Below are 23,459 nucleotides of genomic sequence, written 5' to 3' on the forward strand. Positions count from 1 at the left end.
AGTATAGGTGGTACCATGCTCAGTAGTAGTAACTGTGAAAGGGATCTTGGAGTCCTAGTGGACAACCATTTAAATATGAGCCAGCAGTGTACAGCAGCTGCCAAAAAAGCCAACACAGTCCTAGGCTGCATCAACAGAGGGATAGAATCAAGATCACGTGAAGTGTTAATACCACTTTATAATGCCTTGGTAAGGCCACACTTGGAATACTGCATTCAGTTCTGGTCGCCACGATGTAAAAAAGATGTAGAGATTCTAGAAAGAGTGCAGAGAAGAGCAACAAAGATGATTAGGGGACTGGAGACTAAAACATATGAAGAACGGTTGCAGGAACTGGGTATGTTTAGCTTAAGAGAAAGAAGGACTAGCCATTGTTCCAATATCTCAGGGGTTGCCACAAAGAAGAGGGAGTCAAACTATTCTCCAAGGCACCTGAGGGTAGAACAAGAAGCAATGGGTGGAATCTAATCAAGGAGAGAAGCAACTTAGAACTAAGGAGGAATTTCCTGACAGTTAAAATAATTAACCAGTGGAACAACTTGCCTCCAGAAGTTGTGAATGCCCCAACACTGGAAGTCTTTAAGAAGATGTTGGATAGCTATTTGTCTGAAACGGTATAGGGCAGTGGTCGGCAAGCCGCGGCTCGCAAGCCACATGCGGCTCTTTACACATTTTAATGCGGCTCTTCTGTGTGCCGGGCGCCCGCTCCCCTTCCTCCCACTGTTCCCTCTAAGGTGCACGGCTGCTAGAACTGGCCGCCCGCAAAGGACCTCCCCGGACTTGTTTTGGTGCACGCGGGGTAACTGACGCCAGGAAAGCAAGCCCGGGGAGGAGGTCCTTTGTGGGTGGCCAATCCTAGCTGCTTGCGCCCGGCGCTGTAGCTAAAGTAAAGCCCCTGCCGCTACCGGAATATCTGCTGCCGCCTCCTCCTCCTCTAACAGCACCCGACGCTGCGGCAGAGGTGAAGCCGTCAAAACTCCCGCCGGCGCCCCCGCCTATGGCAGCGGCGCCTCCCCCTCCGTTCGGAGCACCTGAGTTGGGCCCTGCGTTACCCTGCCCCCTCCTCCTCTACTGTGCTTTTGAGGAGCCATGAGGCCGTGGAAGCCAGTAGGAAGGCGGCGGGGGGGGGGGCAGGAGCAGGGGAAAAAAGCCTCATGGCTTCTCAAAAGCATGGCGGCGGCGGAGAAGGCAGCAGGGGTAACGCGGTGCTCCGAGTGGAGGGGGGCGCCAGCGGGAGCTTTGGCGGCTTCACTCCAAATGTAGTGGTGCTGTTGGAGGAGGAGGATGAGGCAGCTGTTATTCTGGTGGCGGCAGGGGCTCGTCGACATCTTCAGCAGCAGCCCTGCCCCCTGTGAAAAAAGCCGAAGATGGATCCACGCAGATGACGTCGCCGCAACATGACTGAAGGAGGAATTCTGGGAGTTGAAGTCCACAAGTGTTCAAGCTGTCAGGTTTGAAGACCCTGGGTTTTTTCTTTTTTCTAAAAGGTTAGGGGTGCAAGGGTCTTGCAACTTGACAGCTTTAAGACTTGCATGCTTCAATGCCAGAGTTCCTGAGCCAACATGACTGGAGGAGGAATTCTGGGAGTTGAAGTCCACAAGTTTTCAAGCTGTCAGGTTTGAAGACCCTGGGTTTTTTTCTCTAAAGGGTTAGGGATGCAAGGATCTTGTAACTTGACAGCTTTAAGACTTGCGTGCTTCAAATGCCAGAGTTTATTGAAACTAAAAACAGTGTACCATCCTATGTATTTTCGGTTTTAAAAATGTGGCTCTCAAAATAAATTTCAATCGTGGTTTTGGCGAGATTTGGCTCAGTTGAAAAAAAAGGTTGCCCACCACTGGTATAGGGTTTCCTGCCTAGGCAGGGGGTTGGACTAGAAGACCTCCAAGGTCCCTTCCAACTCTACTATTGTATTGTATTGTGTTGTGTTGTGTTGTGTTGTGTTGTATTGTATTGTATTGTATTGTATTGTATTGTATTGTATTGTATTGCCAATACAGTGGGAGAATCAGGAAGAGGGGAAGGGAGAAGAAAAAGAAAGAAGGAAACTTCTTTTGCAAAGAAGAAAAACAAATGCTGTTGCTTTAAATCGGAACTGAGCATGCCTGACTGTGGAATTCTGGGAGTTGAAAATGTTCTGAAAATGTTCCCAGCACATCCAGTTTTTAGCTTCCAGGAATAAAATGTTTAGCCTAGTTAATCAAAATAGTCCTTATATTCTTTTTGTGTGCCATAGATTTATTGATACCCAGCTTAACCCTGGTTGCTATCATTCTTCCCATCAAGAAAGCCTTAAACCTTTCCGGCAAATTTTCAGGGAAAGGAGAGTTCTATGCCAGGCATATCTTGTTACATTTTCTATATTTTATTTTGTTTCACATAGGCTAAATTTGAAATCGATCAGTACAAACTGATTAGACCTTGATTAAAATAAAGAGTATTCTTCATTTCCTATTTACTTCTGAAAATCTTTCTCTAATTTAGAAATACATGCCAAAAACAGAAGGTGTAGCCTCAGGTTATTTATTCAATTATATTTCATTGAATGATGATGCCCTCATTTATTTAATTTAATGCAATTTGCTAAATATATAATCTAATAGATTTTATCTTCCTTTATCTTCTCTGTCCCCCCCTCTCTTTCCCTCCCTCCTTTCCTCTCTCCCTCCCTCCCTCACACACACATACAAACACATAATCACCAATTCAATTTTCCTTAATGCAAAAGTTTTTATATGAAAATCTATGAAGATTCTCAATCATCCAGGTTACGGATGACTCTTGAAAAAACACCTTTGTGCATTTTTATATAATGTATATATAATGATCTTCTCTCAAGACAACATATTTTGAGAACACATTCTCTTCATTTTATAATCCACGAAATGGTAGGGCATAATAAAAATGTTAAGTCTTTAAGACGCCACATGATTCTTGGTTTTTTGCAACAACACAGGTTAATTAGATCTCTAGAGTCAAGGTTCAACATTAACTTTCTGCAAAAGTCAGCTTCCTTTCTGGCTGCGTAATGCAACGTCTATTTAAATTTTGCTTAACCTTTTAGTAAATACTTTGGAATCTGGCTAACATCATCTGATAGGTCTGCCTACTCTGCAGGTGGTGGGCAGAGTGAGAAACGAAAATGGGCAGCTGACTCCTGTTCAGTCTCAATGCCCCACTGAGCACCAAGCATGCTTGATATGATTTTGTACAGGGGCACGTATATATTACAGGCCTTCGCTCTGGGTCCATCTTTCCTAATCTAGCAATTTCCTTTATCTTCCTTTATGTAGGTTATACATTATTTCAAGCTCTCTGAACCACTACATAAAGCATCTATTTCAGAGGTGGATTGCTGACGGCATTACTGCCGGTTCACTATGCCCGTGCGTGCATGCGCAGTTGCTTGCAAATTCTTCTGCGCCTGCACAGAACATTAAAAACGGAGTAAAAAACATGCCCGCAATAGCATGGGCGACTGGGGAACCGGTTTGAGGACATGGCCAACCCGCCATCCATACCAATTTGGCGACCCAGTCCCAGTGTACACTACCGGTTCACCTGAACTGGTGTGAACTGGTGGCAACCCAGGAGGGCCCACCTGCCTGCCCGAGCTCATTACCGGTCTTTTAAGTCCTCAGGGCTTCCGCGCACGGCACGTACAGTGCCTGCACGATGCTCCACTGAGCAGCTTGAGCGTCGCAGAGGCTCGCAGAGGCACTAAGATGTATGCACGCACTGCGTGTGTGCGCGCGCAGTGCGCACATCCATATGGATGCCACTGGGCCCATTCCAACCGTACTGGAACCTACCATTGCTTCCATCCTTCCAAGGTGGGGAAAATGAGGTCTCAGATTGTTGGGGGCAATAGGCTGACTCTGTAAACCGCTTAGAGAGGGCAGCAAAGCACTGTGAAGCGGTATATAAAGCTAAGAGCTAGTGCTATTGTTAAATGAATTTGGCTTCCGTATTGACTGGTGAGAAGGTCACAAAAGGAGATCATATGGTCACAGGACACCGCAACTTTCATAAGCATTTGAATTTTGATCACGTGACCATGGGGATGCTATAACAGTCATAAGCATGAAAAACGGTCATAAGTCACTTTTTTCAGTGTGGTTGTAACATTAGTCACTAAACGAACTGTTTTAAGTCAAGGACTACCTCTATATTGGAGCATAGATATTCTCTTTTTTTCAAAATTCCCTGGCTGGAGAATTCTGGGAGTTGAAGTCCACCAGGCTTAAAGTTGCCAAGATTCGGAGACCCCTGGTTTACATCAGAGGTGGGTTGCTGCTGGTTTGGCCCGAATCAACCAAACTGGTAGTAGCAGTGACAGGAGTCTCCGCCCACCCGCCTGGACACTTCTGCGCATGCGAGTGCGCCCGAACTGGTAGTAAAAAATTAGCAACCCGCCTTTGGTTTACTTATCTCCCAAATCTTTATCCCCCTGAGTATTGAGCATTTCAGTATATTAAACAAATTTCAGAAGAGAGTTTGAGACCGTATCGAAACCTTTCTTTGCATTGCCATGCCGTATAATGTCCTGGAATCATTACCGTATTTTTCCAAGTATAAGACGCACCAAGATTTTGAAGAGGCAAATTTTTGCACTCTACAAACCTCCCCAAAACGGCCTGTTTTTCTCAAAAATGGGCCCGTTTTTTGTCACAAAAAGGGCATGCATAGCCTTTAGGAGGCTTGTAAAGTGCTCCTGGGGGCTGGGGGAGCAAAACTGAGCAAAAATCGGCCTATTTTTCACTCATTTCTGCCCTTCCCAGCCCCCAGGAGCATTCTGAAAGCTTCCTAGAGGCTCTGCACAGCCATTTTGGTGATGGGGGCGGGGTTTTGGGAGACAAAAAATGCTGTATTCAGTGTATAAGACACACCCTATCCCCTGTTATCTCTATGCCAATTTCTTGGCCCGGAATTTCAATTGAATCGGTTTGCTTTTAAGATGACATTTGACTACATCTGTCACTGAGTGAGGTTTTCATTTGTTTCTTGTATAGGTAGTCCTCGACGTACGACCACAATTGAGCCCAAAATTCCTGTTGCTAAGTGAGACATTTGTTAAGTGAATTTTGGCCCATTTTACAACCTTTCTTGCCATATTTGTTAAGTGAATCACCGCAGTTGTTCAGTGCGGAGCATGGTTGTTAAGTGAAATCTGGCTTCTCCATTGACTTTGCTTGTCAGAAGGTCGCATAACGGTGATCACATGATCCCGGGTCACTGCAATCGTCATAAATGCGAGTCAGTTGTCAAGCGTCTGAATTTTGTTCATGTGATGCTGCAACAGTCTTAGGTGTGAAAAACGCCACTTTTTTCAGTGCGTTTTTAATTTCAAACAGTCACTAAATGAATTGTTCTATGTCAAGGACTACAGATATATTTGAACCTCAAAAATGCATTGTGGTTTTTAAAGGAATATACAAAGTTTATTTGAAAAAGAACTAAGTAGAACTTCCTTCTGATTTATGCCCTATTTTTCAATTCCATCCACATTTCTATGCTGCTACAGCTTTATAAATAAAACACTAGGAACTCATCTGCAATTCCTCTTCTGGCTAGCTATTTCTGTGTGATTACAAAAGGGAATCAAAAGACTTTTATACTTCAGTATAGTCAGAGTCCAAGGGAAAAACAGCCTATCCCGTTTCCTCTTAATCATGTTTGAAACCTACCCTTTCTGGGCTGCGAATGTTTGTGACGTGACCTTCATCATCCTTGAAACTTGTTGAAACTCACAGTGCTCATCCTGAGTTAATTTTGGAGAGCTATCTATCGGGAACTTGAATTACTCACGGTAAAAACTTCTTCTCATCAGAAAGCACCATCTGTACGGCTTGTTGAAAGTGTGGAAAGCCAAATCCCCACCCCAGAGGAATGAAAATTTTTGAGGAATATTTTTTAAAAGGCAGGATAAAATATTTCCTCTAAAAGAGAAATAAAAAATGTTAAGGGAGTCAGAACCCCAGCTCCCTGGCCCCAAGCAGATACTGAGCTGGGGCAGCTTTTAGAAATGCAGATTTGGTAATCCTTTACTCCCTGCAGGAAAGTCTGAACAAAGGCAGAGTGATAGGATTAGCCCCTCAAACCAGGACAAAGCATTAAGCCATAGTAGGAATTGCTCAACACCCTTTCAGAACGTAAGCTCCTTCATTGCATCATCTCAAAGCAGACCAAACTTCAACCAAACTTAGCTCAGACAAGCACCTAGGATTTGTACTTTGCCTATAGAGCCAGCTATGACCTCTGCATAACACTGACATGGTCCCATGGGTATCTGACAACAGCCAATAGGATACGTGTTCTTGCACAGGAACAGGAAGCTCAAGTGCAAAGCCCAAGAGAAAGTATAAATACCCCCCACTCTCAACTCCATTTGGTCAGCTGCCCAGAACCACATGTGGCTGGTGGTTCTGCTTCATCAATAAATGGACCCTCTTGCCAATCAGCCTCCAGCCTCCATTTTGTTTCCAGTGCCTTTCTCCTGGTGTGGAACTGGAACTGGATATTTCTTCCAACAAAAGAATGCTAAAGCATTACGAGTAGTCCTCGACTTACAACAGTTCATTTAGTTTTTCAGAGTTACGACCTTTGCAGCATCCCCGTGATCACGTCATCAAAATTCAGATGCTTAACAACTGATTCATATTTATGATGACGGTAGTGTCCCGGGGTCATGTTGTTGGAAGAAATGTCCTTCTGGGTTCAGCTCCAAGTGGGAAAAAAGACACTGGAGACATGGAGGCTGCTTGGAAAGATGGTTTTAATGGTGGACAGGACCACATGGCTTGAGTCCTGAACAGAAAAGGTGATCACATGCTTCACTGTTGGTGGAGAAAAAAGGAGAAGGAAGGACTGAGATGCCTAGTCCCTGGTTTATGCCCTCTCTGGCCTTTGATCTTGAGCTTGTATTCTGATTGGTTGTCAGACTCCCATAGGGCCATTCAGGGGCAACTCTCTAGGCTGCATTTTGAATCCAAGTTTGGTTGAGTTCTCAGATGCCATGTGGTGAGTTGGGTAAAGGGCCAATATTATCATGCCTTAATCCCATCCCCCTGGAGCTGAAAGGAGAACTCTTTATTATGTAAAGGGACTGGCTTGGCCACCTTAATGGCCCATTGACAAAGTAGGTGGAGGCAGGAAGCTACAAGGAGCTATTTTCTCTTTAAACATGTTTCTTCCTTTTCACATCCAGGAAAAATGTAATATTCTGCCTTTTCAATATTTCCTAGGATATTTCATTTTTCTGGGAGAGGGCTGGGTGATAACTTTCCACAATGTGATTACCCTTTTGTAACTTTCTGAGGAGCAAAGTCAACAGGGAAGCCAGATTCACCTTACAACGGGGTTACTAATTACACAAATGCAGCGATTCACTTAACAATGGTGGCAAGAAAGTTTGTAAAATGGGGCAAAACTCACCAAACAAATGTCTCACTTAACAACAGAAATATTTTGGGCTTAATATGGTTGTAAATATTGTGAAAGTTTTTTTAAATGTCCTTGGAACATGAGGCCAAGTTCATTTTCCTGCCCTTTGTCCCATTTTATTTCCTCTGTAATATTATAGTGCAACAATCAGCTTTGCAGTATAATCTGATTTAATACAGTGAGGGCAAGGGAGGGCAATGGAGAAGGAAGGCAAAAACCCCCCAAAATGAGGTCTAAAAGTAAATTCAAAAACAATATGGACAGACATAGTATCAGGCCTGCAGTCATGTTCCTTTTAGGATCTTTGGCCTGCCACACACTCTCTATTATTTTACTATGCTGTTTCATTAGTGGGGTAATTGGGAGGGAGAATAGTAAGGAGTAGAATTGTAGAATGTGTTGTTGTCAAAATAAAACATTCCTTTCTAGAAGCCCAAGGTCATCTTTTGTCTCCGCACCTCTGCACCTGACCAGAACTAGATGGGTGGAAATGCCAGCATGGCAGAGGAAGATTGGACCATGTGATGGACTTGTGGGTGTTGGGGCAAGATCATGAACTTTCAACTGGGTGGAAAACCCAGGAAGCTTTCAGATTCGGGTTTTCCACAGATTGTACCAACATGCCTCTCTTATTAAATTGGAACTTTGATGAAAGCTATGCCTTGATTTAATTCTGGATGATATTTGGAATGCTGACACATAGATGCTATCATGATGGGGACAGGCAAAGTGTCAAGGGCAGAAATGAAATAAGAAATACAAGTAGTCCTTGAGTGACAACCATTCATTTAGTGACTGTTCAAAGTTACAACAGCACTGAAAAGAAGTGCCTTATGACTATTTTTCACGCTTATGACAGCATCCCGATGGTCACGTGATCAGAATTTGGATGCTTGGAAATGGGATGGTATTTATGATGGATTGCAGTGTCCCAGGGTCATGTGATCACCTTTTGCGACCTTCTGATATGCAGTGGGGAAGCCAGGCTCACTTGGCAGCTGTTTTAATAACTTAACAACTGCAGCGATTCACTTAAGAACTGTGGCAAAAAAATGGTTGTAAAATGGGGCTAAGCTCACTTAGCAACTGTCTTGCTTAGCGACAGAAATTTTGGGCTCCAAAGTGGTCGTAAGTCGAGGACTACCTGTACTACAAATCAAAGGAATACAACGTGGGAGAAGACAAAAACCTAGGAAATATTGTATAGCTTGGTCTATCATACCCTTCATTATACTTTTTCATGCATATCTACCTTTGTAAACTTTCATCATGCCCATTCATTAAACTTTTCAGATGTTGATTTTTGAGGATCTCAACTCAATCCACAATATTCTTGCTCTTGCTCTTCCTCTCAACCCATTCACTCTTCTCTCATACATGTCCTCTACAGTTCTCAAACTTAGTGTAAATATATACTTCTTTTGTGATGTTTATCCACATTTTTCTATCCACATCCTTTCAGCACCCATTCTCTTTATTGTTCTACTATACATACCGTATGTTTAGAATAGAATAGAATAGAATAGAATAGAATAGAATAGAATAGAATAGAATAGAATAGAATAGAATAGAACAGAATTTTATTGACACTTTAAATTAGATTAGATTAGACTGGACACTAATCAGCATACAAAGGGACGCGGTGGCTCAGTGGCTAAGACGTTGTCGATCAGAAAGGTCGGCAGTTCAGCGGTTCGAATCTCTAGCGCCACATAATGGAGTAAACTCCCATTACTTGTCCCAGCTTCTGCCAACCTAGCAGTCTGAAAGCAAGTAAAAAATGCAAGTAGAAAAATAGGAACCATCTTTGGTGGGAAGGTAACAGTGTTCCATACACTTTCGGCGTTTAGTCATGCCGGCCATATGACCCTGGAGACGTCTTCGGACAGCGTTGACTCTTTGGCTTTGAAACAGAGATGAGCACCACCCCCTAGAGTCGGAAATGACTAGCACATATGTGCGAGGGGAACTTTTACCTTTTTAATCAGCATACATTAAAATGAAATTTTGTTGTGTTCAGCTCTCAAAGGATAACCATTATGCATATACCCACATACACACGCATACATGACACAGAGAAACATCACAGTCTAGTTCGCATGTATACAAAAGTACTCTACTCCTATTGCATTCAACTTATTACATCCATATACTAACTGGCCACCTAGCAGTTCAAAAGTATGCAAATGCACACAAGTAGATAAATAGGAACCACTTTGATGGGAAGGTAACAGCGTTCCATGTGCCTGTGTCATATAGCCATGCTGGCTATGTGAACAGGAAAATGTCTTTGGACAACCCTGGCTCCCTTGGCTAAGAAACCGAGATGAACACCATGCCCTATATTCGGACACGCTTGGACGGGGACAACTTTAGTTTTACTAATTGGCTCTGACTCTGATCAGCCAATTCTCCAAGATCATCCAAAGTCAGCTAAGTGCTTCTCTTTTCTGAAGTTTCTGTGGGTCTCCGATGTTGCAGTAGTAGCTGATCCACCATTAAGGGCTAAACAAAAAACATGTGCTCAGAAGAACTATCTCTGGAAATTTTCCACTACGTGTAGGCCTCTGGAAGGAGGCTGAACCACGTTAGGAGGAAAAACAAAGGAGACAAAAGGATCTCATCACCACAATGCCAGGATGAGCAGCCAATGTAAACATGACACCAGGAACCAATAGAATGTTTGTACAGGAAGCATGACCAAATATGGTAGTAAACCTATTACAGGAAGCATGACCAAATATGGTAGTGTTAAACCTGTTACAGGAAGCATGACCAAATATGGTAGTAAACGTATTACAGGAAGTGTGACCAAATATGGTAGTGTTAAACCTATGTATGTACCCTTTACTCTGCCCTTCCTTGTTTACCAATAAAAGAGGTCCCCAGAGGCAACTCTGGGCGTGGCTTCATCCCGAGGAATCCTGTGTGGTGTCTTCACTCTCCATCTCATGAAATCGGCCCCCGGAGAAGGCCTCTGGCCTAACCGGGAAGATTGAGCCCCGGTTTTCCACACTCCTATCCTAATCAGAACCACTTCTATTTATTTCATGAACATTAATTGGGAAAATAGTATTATATATATTGATCAGTGGTAGGATTCAAATTTTTTTACTACCAGTTCTGTGGGCATGGCTTGGTGGGGGTGGCATGGCTTGTGGGCATGGCAGGTTACTGCAAAATCCCCATTTCCTCCTGATAGATGGGGGCAGGGCCAGTCAGAGGTGGTATTCATCGGTTCTCCGAACTACTCAAAATTTCCACTATTGCTTCTCCAGAACTGGTCAGAATCTGCTGAATACCACCTCAGATAATATTTCATAATTTAAAAGAGTTTATTAAGGTTAGAAGTTGGAAGACAAAAACTATGTATATGTAATTACATTATTATTGTTGTTGGCACTGTGTAAAAATGTCTTGACCCAGTCATTACATTGTCCACAAAATATGTTGTTGTAAAAGGAAAACTGCAAATAAAATATATACCCCCCCAAAAGCCTTGATTGTCAGGATGTGTCTTAATAAAATTTGGATTAGTTTTAATTTTCTCATTTATTTTTCCAATTAGAATGAATTATATGGCATCTAAGATGATGCAGAGCGCAGTATTTTTTCTTTTCTTTCCATTTTGCTAGTTTCTATTTGCGCTGGATCTGATATTTCCATGGGCTGGTTGGTTGATTTATTTATTTATATTTACTATTAATTTATTGTTAATTTATTATTTATTAAAACATTTATTTGCACATTGCCATGCACTTATTAGGAGTTGAGTTTTTCTCACGTTCAGAAATTGGCTAGATCATTGTATTTGTTTGTATTTAAAATATCTCTCTACAATAGTTTAAAGCATCAGCTGTAATATCCAAATATAAATATAGCATGATGGCTGAAATTCAAGAATGACATTAATAGGAATATTTGATACCAGCTTGTAGGTCAAAATACATTGGCGTGGCTAACTTACTAAGGGTGTAGAAGGACAGCAGGCTGCAAAAGGTAAACAGCCATATAAAGTGAAGACAGTATAACTAGAATTAATTTCTGATGATGTTGACTTGTGGAAATTCTTATTTCCGGAGGTGGAAGGAATTGATATATAAAAAACAGCTGGTTCCAGGTTTGCCAAAATGGAAGAGACTAAAGGAAGGAGAAGGGGGGATGGAAGTGGAAAGGGAAGGGCGGGGAGGAGAGGGAGGGAAGGGAAGGGACCAAAGCAAAGAAGAAAGGAGAGGAGAAAACTCTAAGGACTGTTCTCTGTCCTTAGTACAGGTAGCCCTCAACCTACAACCACAATTTGGCCCATAATTTCTGTTGTTAAACAAGACAGTCCATGAGTTTTATCCCACTTTATGACATTTCTCGAGACAGTTGTTAAGTGAATCACTGCACTTATTTAGTAACACAGTTGTAAAGTGAACACCTTTTCCCCGTTGACTTCACTTGCTTGTCAAAAGGTCGCAAAAGGGGATTCCAGGATCCATAGCATTTCGCTTCTCATCTAACAAGCTTCAGAACTGAAGAAGCCTCTGGGATGAGAAGCAAAATGTTTTCAAGGAAATATTATTCCTCTTCAAGTAGTAGTGGCCACAAAACTCCGAGTTCCAATGGAAGATACTCAGCTTTGGGGCAAGAATTTGCAGCTTCTGCTTTCTCTTCCCGATAGGCCTTCATCCAATGAATTACTTCCATAATGAGTAAAGAGCCAATAACGGAGGAAAAAAAGTCTCCAAGACAGATTCCAGGCATTTCTCCCTTAACTCCACTGATAACGTAGTTCAGTTTCAATACAGAACCGTGCAACTGAAAGCATTGAACAAGAGAGCTAGTTGAACCACAGTTACAGCCAAAAGAGCCATGCCAAGCATGGGCTGAGGTCATTTCAATATTACAACCAAAGTGATGGAATTTGCAAACAGACATCTTTCTCTTTGAAATGTATCTGTCTGTCTATCTCTATCATTTATCATAAATATCTATCTATCCATCTACACATCATCTCTCTGTTTATCTTACCTATCTAACTATATCTAGAATGGAATAGAATAGAATAGAATAAACAGAGTTGTAAGGGACCTTGGAGGTCTTCTAGTCCAACCCCCTGCTCAGGCAGGAAACCACTATACCACTACAGACAAATGGTTATCCAACATCTTCTTTAAAAACTTCCAGTGTTGGAGCATTCACAACTTCTGGAGGCAAGTTGTTCCACTGATTAATTGTTCTGTCAAGAAATTTCTCCTCAGTTCTAAATTGCTTCTCTCCTTGATTAGTTTCTACCCATTGCTTCCTGTCCTGCCCTCAGGTGCTTTGGAGAATAGGTTGACTCCCTCTTCTTTGTAGCAATCTCTGCGATATCAGAGTTCTGCTATCATGTCACCCCTAGCTTTTCATTAAACTAGACATACCCAATTCCAGCAACCATTCTTTGTATGTTTTAGCCTCCAGCTGCCTAATAATCTTTGTTGCTCTTCTCTGCATCTATCCCTTGATATCTATCTATCTATCCATCCATTCATCTATCCATCTATAACTATCTATCCATCTATATCCATCCATCCATCCCTGTCTGTCTGTTTGTCTATCGATCTACTTACCTACCTACCTATCTATTCCTATCTACTTGCCAACTACCTACCTTCTGAAGATAAAACTGGTACTTCCCATATGACAGTGCTTTTTAAATGAGCTCACAAATATCCAGTTTCTTTCTGACACAAGGAGGCCAGATTATTTGTGAGACTACCTCTCTTTGAGTATATCAACCTGTGACACCAGACTGGATAGCTGGGTGCATCACGATCTTTAAGTGTTGTCATCCGATGGGAGTTTGGGCACATACTTTCTCTGAAGAACCCCCTGCCCTGTGAAATGCCATTCCCCCTGAGATCTGGCAGGCCCCTACTCTTCTAGCCTTGTGGACGGTCCTCCCATAAGCATTGGGTAGAGTGAGGCTAAATCCCAATAAGGTGGCCTTTTTTCTCAACCTCAGCAACTTGGAGCTGTGTGGACTCCATTGTTACATCCTCTAACCCTCACAGCTTCAACCTTAAAGTGTCTACCATGGACGTCACCCCATTCCTAAGAGGCCCGTAAAGAGGGGGTGCATAAGCGCACCAGTGTGCCTACCGTCCCTGTCCTACTGCCCCCATTTATTTGTACTCATTTCCTTCGTTCACGGTCCATGTTTATTCTTATACCTGTTATCTTGTAGATGTTTGACAAACAAACTAACTAAATACGTAAGTCAGGGGTGTCCAAACTTGGGAACTTTAAGACTTGTGGACTTCAACTCCCAGAATTCCCCAGCCAGCCATGCTGGCTGGGGAATTCTGGGAGTTGAAGTCCACAAGTCTTAAAGTTCCCAAGTTTGGACACCCCTGACGTAAGTAAAAAAATCCTGGAGTAGAAGTCCACACAGTTTAAAGATGCTAGAGTTACATAACACTGATGTAGGGGCATGATGGTTTAATGACTGTATCATTTGTAACATTTCCTTGTGAGGCAAGATTGTGGTAAAGAAGATGGGTATCTGTAAACATCTTTTTTTTTAAAAAAATCATTTAAAAAATATATCAGTTTTTATTTGAAATAAACGATGATGAAGTCTATCTTTCTTAAGGAAACCGGAGACTTTTACATAGAGAAACAATTCGATGATCATCCTTGACAATTTCTCTGGCAACATGAGGGATTCTTATTAGCATCTATTCAGGAAATACATCCATGCCATTAATCTTACAAATAACTTCTAAATGCAGCCTCACAGTAGGTTGCTGCGAGGCTGTAAATTAAATGGAATATTTTTCCACCTCTGGTGGGCATGTGATAAAGTTTTAGATTTTCGTAAGAAGGTGTTTAATAAAAGGTCGCACATAACTGAACAAAAGATTGGATTCTCTCCAAAATTAGGTTTGCTACTGCTACTCTGAACAAAAAAGCGATGGTCTAAGGAGAAAAAAAAACAGAAAAACTTACTAAGTTCTTACTTCTTGCATGTAAATTACTTATCTCAATAGCAGAAACATCAAAATAATACCGGAATGGATTAATGGTGTGATGAGGTCTGGTGTAAAGCTTTGTTTTAGAAAGACACTGGGGGAAAAAGCCATTGTACAACAAAGCAAATAATGAATAATTATTATGACTTATAGGTTTTGTGGCCAGACTGGCTGTGGCTGGGTGGGCATGATTCAGGAGAAGAAGAGAAGAAGATGCAGGTGGGCAGATGTCTGTTGATTGGAGAGGGAGGATGGAGGTAGCAATCTCACTTGGCGACTTTAAGACTTGTGGACTTCAACTCCCAGAATTCTACAGCCAACCATGTTGAGAATTGAAGCCCACAAGTCTTAAAGTTGCTAAGTCTGCTCTAAAACCATGGGGAAAACCCACCTCCTTACTTTCTGTGGGAGATGCTGCTCGTTTGAACTAAAAAGAAATAAGAGGAAGAAATATGGAGAGACAGAAGTCTGTAGAGATTGTCAGTCATCCAAGTCATGGCTGTCCCAAAGGTGCTTTTTCAGGAGGCAACTGAACTTTCTTGTTTTTTCTTTTGAAGACATTTTGCTTCTCATCCAAGAAGCTTCTTCAGCTCTGACAGGATAGCAGGGAATGGACAAGCTGGATGACTGACAATCTCTACAGACTGTTAGCTATATAATTTGGGATGAACACCCTTTGAATGGTGTGGGAGTAGAAATTGGAGACCACAGGAACCAGGAGCACTACTCAAGTGACCCTCAGGACACAGATAAATCTCCAAGTGCTTCAACGACCCTCTAAAAGAATCCAAACAACCAGCTGTCTGCAAGGAATAGCAATCCTTCCATTCCTTACCATCCTGTCAGAGCTGAAGAAGCTTCTTGGACGAGAAACGAAATGTCTTCAAAACAAAAACCAAGAAAGTGCAGTTGCCTCCTGAAAAAGCACCTTTGGGACTAGGGAGAAGCACATTTCTATCCTTCACCCCGGGCTAAGACTTTGAAGAGACTCTGCAGGAATTTGGTGTGTGGAGAGATTCACCATTGTGACATGCTGGGCCATTGGAGCGGGCAATAACTTTTTTTCTGACTCCAGAGGGAGAAAAGGGGTGAAGGCAGAGGTGGGCTGCTGGGGGTTCACGGGGATTCGGGAGAACCTCCAACTAAGATTCTGTGCAGTTCGAAGAACCCCCAATCCCACTCCTGGCTGGCCCTGCCCACCCTGCCCTGCCCCTCCCAGGAGTCCCCACGTGGCCGGTTTTGGGTGCAGATAAGTGCAGGGCACATGCAGAGGCTCAGGGAGGGCGGAAAGTAGGCCTTCCGGAAGTTTGGGAAGGCCAGAAATGGGCCCGAAGAGGGTCTCCGGAGCCTGGGGAGGACGTTGTTGCCCTCCTGGGGGTTTGAAGAAAGACTTTGGAGCTGGGGAGGGCAAAAATCCCCCCCAATGTGGTGCAGGAGGCCAACTAGGCCACGGCCACTATGGCCACCCCCACCCAACAACTGGGCAGAGAACCCTGTTCTGTAGGGAGAACGAGGCAGGCAGGAACTGAGGCAAGGCAGGTTGAAGCTAGCACAACCTTTATTAACAGTTTCACCCGGCAAAATGCAAGACAAACCTCGAACCTCAAACAGCAACATTTGACAGCTGACAGCCCTTTTTATACCAGAGCTGTCAGACGCTGAACCAATAGAATGGCTGCATCTTCCCCCGCCAGCTGGCTGCTCGCGTCTCAACCAATCAGGGGCCGGCAATGATAGTCAATGGCGTCGTAGCCTCGAGGACTTAACAAACCCCTTGCTAAAAATTTTGAAGCCCCCCCCCCCTTGATGAAGGCATCTGCTGGAGGCTTCCTTGGGAGAGGAGAAAAGAAGCAAAGGCCCAAATGTGCTTCACCTCAAAGTAAACAGGATCAGAAAGAGGCAGCCTGAAGACCTTTAAGGAAGCCTCACTCTGAGAAAGTGGAGCAAAAGACTCAGAGGGAGATGTATCACTCAAGATCTATGCAGAGGGATGACACTCACCTCAAAAAAGCCCACACCATGATGAAGAAAAAATTTAAGCACACACCAAAGTAACTCAGCCAAAACCCTTCTTATCTCTTTCCTAGTGAAAGCTGAGGAGGAGGAAGAAAGAGAATTTGCTAGTTAAGTAATAGAGTCGTGGGTTTCAACATTTTTTACTACCGGTTCTATGGGCATGGTGGGCGTGGCTTGGTGGGTATGGCGGGGGAAGGATGCTGCAAAATCCCCATTCCCTCCCCACTCCTGGGGGAAGGATACCGTAAAATCTCCTTTCCCTTCCCACCCCACTAACCTGCTTTCCAGCTCCATTCTCTTGTGCAGGGCAAAAGGGCAACAGAAGAAGAGCCAGCCGATCAGCTGGGACGCTGATCAGCTGGGACATGGGAGGCAGAGAATAGATGGGGACGGAGCCCGCCAGAGGTGGTATTTGCCAATTCTCCGAACTACTCAAACTTTCCACTACCGGTTCTCCAGAACTGGTCAGAACTGGCTGAATACCACCTCTGGAGTGGGTGGTTGCTAGAAAACAGCTCTGGGGGAAAAACTGGTGAAAGAAACTTTCAAGACACAAGAGGGAACATAGACAATTGAATCATAGGGCTGGAAGAAGACCCTGAAGATCTTCTAGCCCAAACGCCAGCTCAACAATTTCGGTCAAGGGATTGTCCAGTCTATTAATGAAAACCTCCAGTGTGGAAGCATCCACAATTCAGGGAGCCAAACTATTCCATTGATTAATTGTTCTTACTGTCAGAAGATTTTCAGAGCCATGATGGTACAACAGTTAAAATACAACATTGCAGGCAAACTCTGCCCACAGCCAGGAGTTTGATCCTGACCGGCTCAAGGTTGACTCAGCCTTCTATATTTTTGAGGTCAGTAAAATCAGGATCCAGATTGTTGGGAATATACTGACATTGTAAACTGCTCAGAGAGTGTTGTAAAGCACTATGGGGATGAATATAAGTCTCTAAGTGCAATTGCTATTGCTATTTCTCCTTACTTCTAGGTTGCATCTCTCTTTAACACGCTTCCACCCATTAGTTCTTATCCTGCTTGTTCTGGTTCTTTGGAGAGTAAATCAATGCCCTCGTCCCTGTCCAAGCCCCTGCAGAAGACACTTTCTACTCAGATGTTTGGGACAGATCGTTCTGTTTTCAATTCCTGTAAATATTCTTGTACATGGTAAGAGGAACAAAATGTCCCCTGGAGCTGCACCACCAATGCAGGAAGACAAATAAATGACTCTAAGGAAAAAGTGCCAAGTTTTGAACGACCACACCAGCAATGGACAATCCTGAATAGGATTTGCACCTCACACTGCGTCTACTGGGACTCTCTGTATGAATGGGGTACAGTATCCTTCCCTCAGATTGACTGTAGGGTCCCACGTCAAGCTAAGATCACAACATGATCAGCTCTAAGGTGAGGGCAAATACCGGTCTAGGATCTGATGCTGCAGTTCAATGGTTAGATGGCGCAGACCAGGGATGTCAAACTCAATTTCATTGAGGGCCACATCAAGGTTGCATTTGACCTCGGGGGACTGAGGTGGGCGTGGCCAGCTCAACGTCACTTGTGTCGGGGGGGCTGTGGTGGCCCTGCCAGCGAAAATAGGCTCCCAAGATCTGTCTTCAGCTACAACTGCTTCCTGCAACCCTCTGCCAGTGAAAATGGAGCTTGGGAGCTCCGTTTTCCTGGCAAAGGCACTGTGGGCCAGTCCTTTGCTGTTTCTAGGGGGGCCCCACAGGCCAGATCTAAACACCCTGTTGGCCGGATCTGGCCTCCAGGCCTTGTGTTTGACACCCAGGCATGTGTTCTGACCTAGGCTTCCCCAAAAAGCATGAAGCAGATTCCTGGTCCCGACAAAAGTCCTTTTATTAAACGAATGTGAATTCCTCTCATTCACATTCAGCAAAGGCCTGGTAAACAATCTCTCAAAGGTGAATATATGACCACAGATCGCATCTAGCTTGGAAAGCTGCCATGTAAATATTTTCCAAACGCAGTGCTTTGCAAGGAAAGAATTTGGGATTCATGGACAGATCTTCACACTCCGGAAATGAATGAATGAATGAATGAACAAATGAATGAATGAACAAAAGAACAAAATCCTGCAAAAGCCCACTCCCCTTTAGCTCCTCTTTTATTTCCTATTGGAGGGGCCATTTCACCATCCACCGGTGGCTTTACTCCCAAGTCGACCCTGATTTCTTAGCTGTTCTTTTCTTCTGGCAGCTCTGCGCATGCACACACTGGGAATAGGCTCCAGCTGTTCCTCTGCTTCACTGCTGTCTAGCTCCAAAGGCAGCTGAGAACTGCCAGACGGCCTTGGCCCCATCTCTGCCTCCGACGCAGAGCCCACGTCTGAGCCTTCCCCAACCTTCTGGGACTGGCCCATTTTCCTCCCCAACCTCCTCACTGTCTGACTCTGCTGCCAGTTCTGCTGGCCGCTGGCGGGCCACAACAGCGTAGACATCGATATCTGAATATAGATCTTTTTAACATTTATATTTTATTGTGTTTAATCTAGGTGGAATGCTAATATATATTATAAGTACATGTATGATATGCCATACCCTGAATAAATAAATAAACCAGCACAATAAATAAAGCCTCTATGGCCCCTGTCCCTATAAAAAAACTGTTAAAGACACACAGACACACAGAGACACACACAGACACATACACACACACACAGAGCTGGAAAAAATGCCATTCAGAAGACATGTTGTCATAACTGTTCTGCAAGAAATTGTGGCAGTTCATAGTTTTTATGAGAAGAAAGCATCCTGACCTCAAAAATTATGAGCGAGTTAAAATGTCCCAACATTTTTAAAATTAAAAATGAAATCATGTTTGGTAAAAAATAAAACCAAACTGGTTGTTACTCTATAAATGACTATCTTACCCACAAGTGCCAACTTAATTATTGTTTTTTTTCTCCACGGGAGTTAAATAGGTTGCATTCACACACACATTTACATATTTTTTTTTATTATTTGAAGCTCCAGGATTGTGAGACCAGCTGCTTCCTGCAGTGATTGGGTTGTTCTGGCACATCAATGGATACCTAGGGATGTCTCTCAAATGAGCTTACAAAACGATTCAGGAACAGAGCAAAGATAGCTTGCCAAGAACAAATGGCTTGTTTTATTTCAAAAGTGGGGTAAAAATAAATGCCATTATTTTGCACGGTAATATTCTTGATCAAAGATTGGTCGTTCATAAAGCAAAACCAACGCTTTATGGATTTTCCATTTGGCAGCTGTTCGTTCAGCTGGTAAAAACGATTAATTAGCTCAGGGGTGTCCAAACTTGGGAACTTTAAGACTTGTGAACTTCAACTCCCAGAATTCCCCAGCCAGCTCTGCTGGCTGGGGAATTCTGGGAGTTGAAGTCCACAAGTCTTAAAGTTCCCAAGTTTGGACACCCCTGAATTAGCTTCATTTTATTCCTTGTCGATAGGGGACCTGGCATTTGGCCCAAGAAATATCCTATTCGCGCTTCTCTTCTTTTTATAACTCACTTTCTCCTTCTCTTTACCTTCAGCTAAGCCTCTTCCCATTCCATTCTTCATACAGCCCGGAGATAGTGATTATCTACTTGACTATTTGGAAAAACGCTGATTGAGTAATTACCTCTCCAGCTTCCCACCTTTGCAGCATTAACTGAGAAAATCAAGGCTACCTCACACAGAATTATTGCCAGTCAATTACGGTTTAGGCTCCTTGGCAAACTCTGCGTAGTTTATGTTTAGTGGGTCATGAAAGCCAAGGCAATTGGGTGACCCAGTTTGGTGTAGTGGTGACGATGTGGTAAAGAAATCAGGAGGCACTGGGTTTTAGGCCTTCTTTGTGCACGGAAGCTGGCTGTGTGGCTTTGTGCCTTTCAGGAGGACTGTTATTGTGGGTAACATAGAAGGCAGGAGTATTGGGTATTTCTCTGCCTTGAGCTGACATCTATCTCTTATCCATCCATCTGTAGGATGCTAGCACCCTCTCCTAGAAAAATGAAATATTTTAGGAACTATTAAAAGGGCAGAATATTTCCCCTAAAAGGCAGGCAGAAACTCACCCCCCCCCCTACTTTTGTCAATGGACCATTAATACCTGGGCCAGTCTATTCTACATAATAGAGATCTACCTCCTTCAGGCAGAGCCATCGTAGGAATTGCCCAAAGCCCTTTCATTACATCATCACCCAGCAAGAGTCAACCAAGCTTGGGACACAGGACAGCCTCAGAGTTGTCCCTGCATGGCCCCATGGGAGTCTGACAACCAATCAGAATACAAGTGGGGAAAAATTCAAATTCAAAAGCCCAGAAAGGGCATAAAACCCAGAAACTCTCAGTATCTCTTCCTTTCCCCCCCAGCATCTCAAGCCACTTGATCCTGTTCATCCATAAACCTTCTTTCCAAGCAACTTCCATTAATTCAGTATCTTTTTCCCCACTTGGAACTGAACCCAGAAGGATATTTCTTCCAAGACATCCATCCATCTCTATCTGTCTATGCCTGTCTATCATCTATCTATCAATCATCTCTCTCCCTCTCCCTTCCCCCCTCTCTTCCCCTCCCTCCCTCCCCTTGCTCCTGGCAACTGCCTGGACAAGCCTATTCAGTTTTCTTGGCAACATTTTCAGAAGTGGTTTCTCATTATTTTCTTTCTAGAAGACAGATGGCCTTTTATTATTTATTCTCAAATGAGCATTGATTTATTTATTGCATTTCCCATGTCTTGAGAGATCAAGACAGCATGCCTATGAGACTCACTCTAATTTTATGCCCAGAACAACTAGCTTGTATGGTAGATAAAGCTGAAAGTGATTCATCCAGAGTCACTCAATAAACTGTAGGCCCATGTGGAGAACTAGTTTTTAGAGAAGACCCACGGAATCAGATTACTATATGACTCACTGCACTGTTCTCATGGCCATTAATGAACTCAGGGACATCATAAAACAAATAAACTTAAAAAAATATATATCATTAAGAAATTGTTGTAGCCTAAGAAATTGTTTGTCAGGCATTGTAGTTTTAGAAGCTATGAGGTTCGGTGCAACTGCACCAAGATTAAAGAATGGCATCCCAGGAGTCAGGATTATTCTCTACATCACAATTGGATGCCAAGTTATGGCTTGATGCTTCCTTCAAACTCTTTTTTGAGCTAGAAAGATTAGTACATTTCTCTAATACAAGCCAAATCCCAGGGAACCAAGCTCGTATGATGCTATTGGTAAAGGCTTCCCCTGTCCAGTTGTGTCCAACTTTAGGTGAGGCTGCTCATCTCCGTTTCTTAGCGGAGGGAGCCAATGTTGTCCAAAGACACTTCTGTGATTGTATGGCCAGCATGACTATATGGCAAGGCCCACAGAACACTTCCCTCCAAAGTGGTACCTATTTATCTACCTGCATTTGCAGGCTTTCGAACTGCTGGGCGAGAAGGATCTGCGGCAAGTAATGGGAGCTCATCCCATCGTTTGGCACTTGGGTCTCTAACACAGACCCAATGGATCAGCTGGAAATTGATGAAAAATTATGGGACATACACTATTTTGGACTTTACAAAATTAAACAGTACCCAGCGAGTCTCTTTCTCCCAATCAGGCCCCAGGGGCTATTTTACTGTTTATTTTGGGTGCAACCCATACAGAAACACATTGTGTTTTGTTAGACACAATAGGAAGAGAAGGCCCTGGCTGGAACGAGTTACCATATTTTTTGGAGTATAAGACGCACCAAGGTTCTGAAGAGGCAAATTAAAAAAAAAAGGTTTTGCACTCTACAGACCTCCTCAAAACAGCCAGTTTTTCGCAAAAACGGGCCCGTTTTTTTAAAGGGCATGAATAGCCTTTAGGAGGCTTATAGAGTGCTCCTGGGGACTGGGGAGGACAAAATTGAGCAAAAAACAGCCCGTTTTTCGCTCATTTCTGCCCTCCCTAACCCCCAGGAGCACTCTGGAAGCCTCCTAAAGGATCTACACGGCCATTTTGGTAAAGGGGCAGGGTTTCGGGAGGCAAAAAATGCTGTATTCAGTGTATAAGACGCACCCAGATTTTCAGCCGCTCTTTTGAGGGGAAAAAGGTGCGTCTTATACTCCGAAAAATACTGCAAGTGTTGCTTTAAAGCAGTGAATTTCAAACTTGGCAACTTTAAGATATGTGGGACTTCAACTTCCAGAATTCCCCAGCCAGAAGACCTGAGTATGCCTCTGCATCTCTCCTTGGGCTCTGGCTATTTGGCACTCTTTGCAGGCAAGCTGTTTATTTGGCACTCTTTGCAGGCAATTGTGATTTTGTTGCTCTGTGTCGATGTCTGCTTGCCTTCCTTGGCTTGTAAACTGCAAAAAAACAAACCAAAGTAAAGTCTTGGAACTGAATTCCTTGTTTGTGTGCCTGTTTGGCTTGAGACAACGCACTATTACAAATTCACAACATCTGCACCTTCTTCTGTTACTTGGAAAATGTACAGCTGCCCTCCTATTCATCAAAAGGTTATTACCAAGAGAATGAAGAAACTCGGGGAGACAAATTGGCTCCGGAGAGTGAACTAATGCAGTTGTTGAGATTTATGTCACCTAATCCGTTCTCCTTTTCAAAACTGTGATTAGAGAGCAGCTTCTGTGAAAATCTTGGGAATGTTCAGTTGTCACAATATTGGCATCTGGCATGTCAGGAAATGAGATGATTTCAGCCGCTAAAGAGCTGGGAGGCTGGGGAAATGAGAAATTAGGTTGAACTCGGTCTAGAGAGCCACACAATGGCATTTAGTCATTCTTGTTACTTTGGCACGGTGGTGAAATTCAAATTTTTTTTACTACCGTTTCTGTGGGTGTGGCTTGATGGGTGTGACGTGGTTTGGTTGGCGTGGCAGGGAAAGAATATTGCAGAATCTCCATTCCCACCCCATTCCAGGGGAAAGGTACTGTAAAATCTCCATTCCGACCTCACTCTTTTTTTTTGTAAAAAGTTTTTTATTTTTCCTTTCAGATTCATCCTTAGATATACATTCT

The sequence above is a fragment of the Natrix helvetica genome (assembly GCF_964273705.1).
Source record: "Natrix helvetica genome assembly, chromosome: 2".
Taxonomy (NCBI): domain Eukaryota; kingdom Metazoa; phylum Chordata; class Lepidosauria; order Squamata; family Natricidae; genus Natrix; species Natrix helvetica.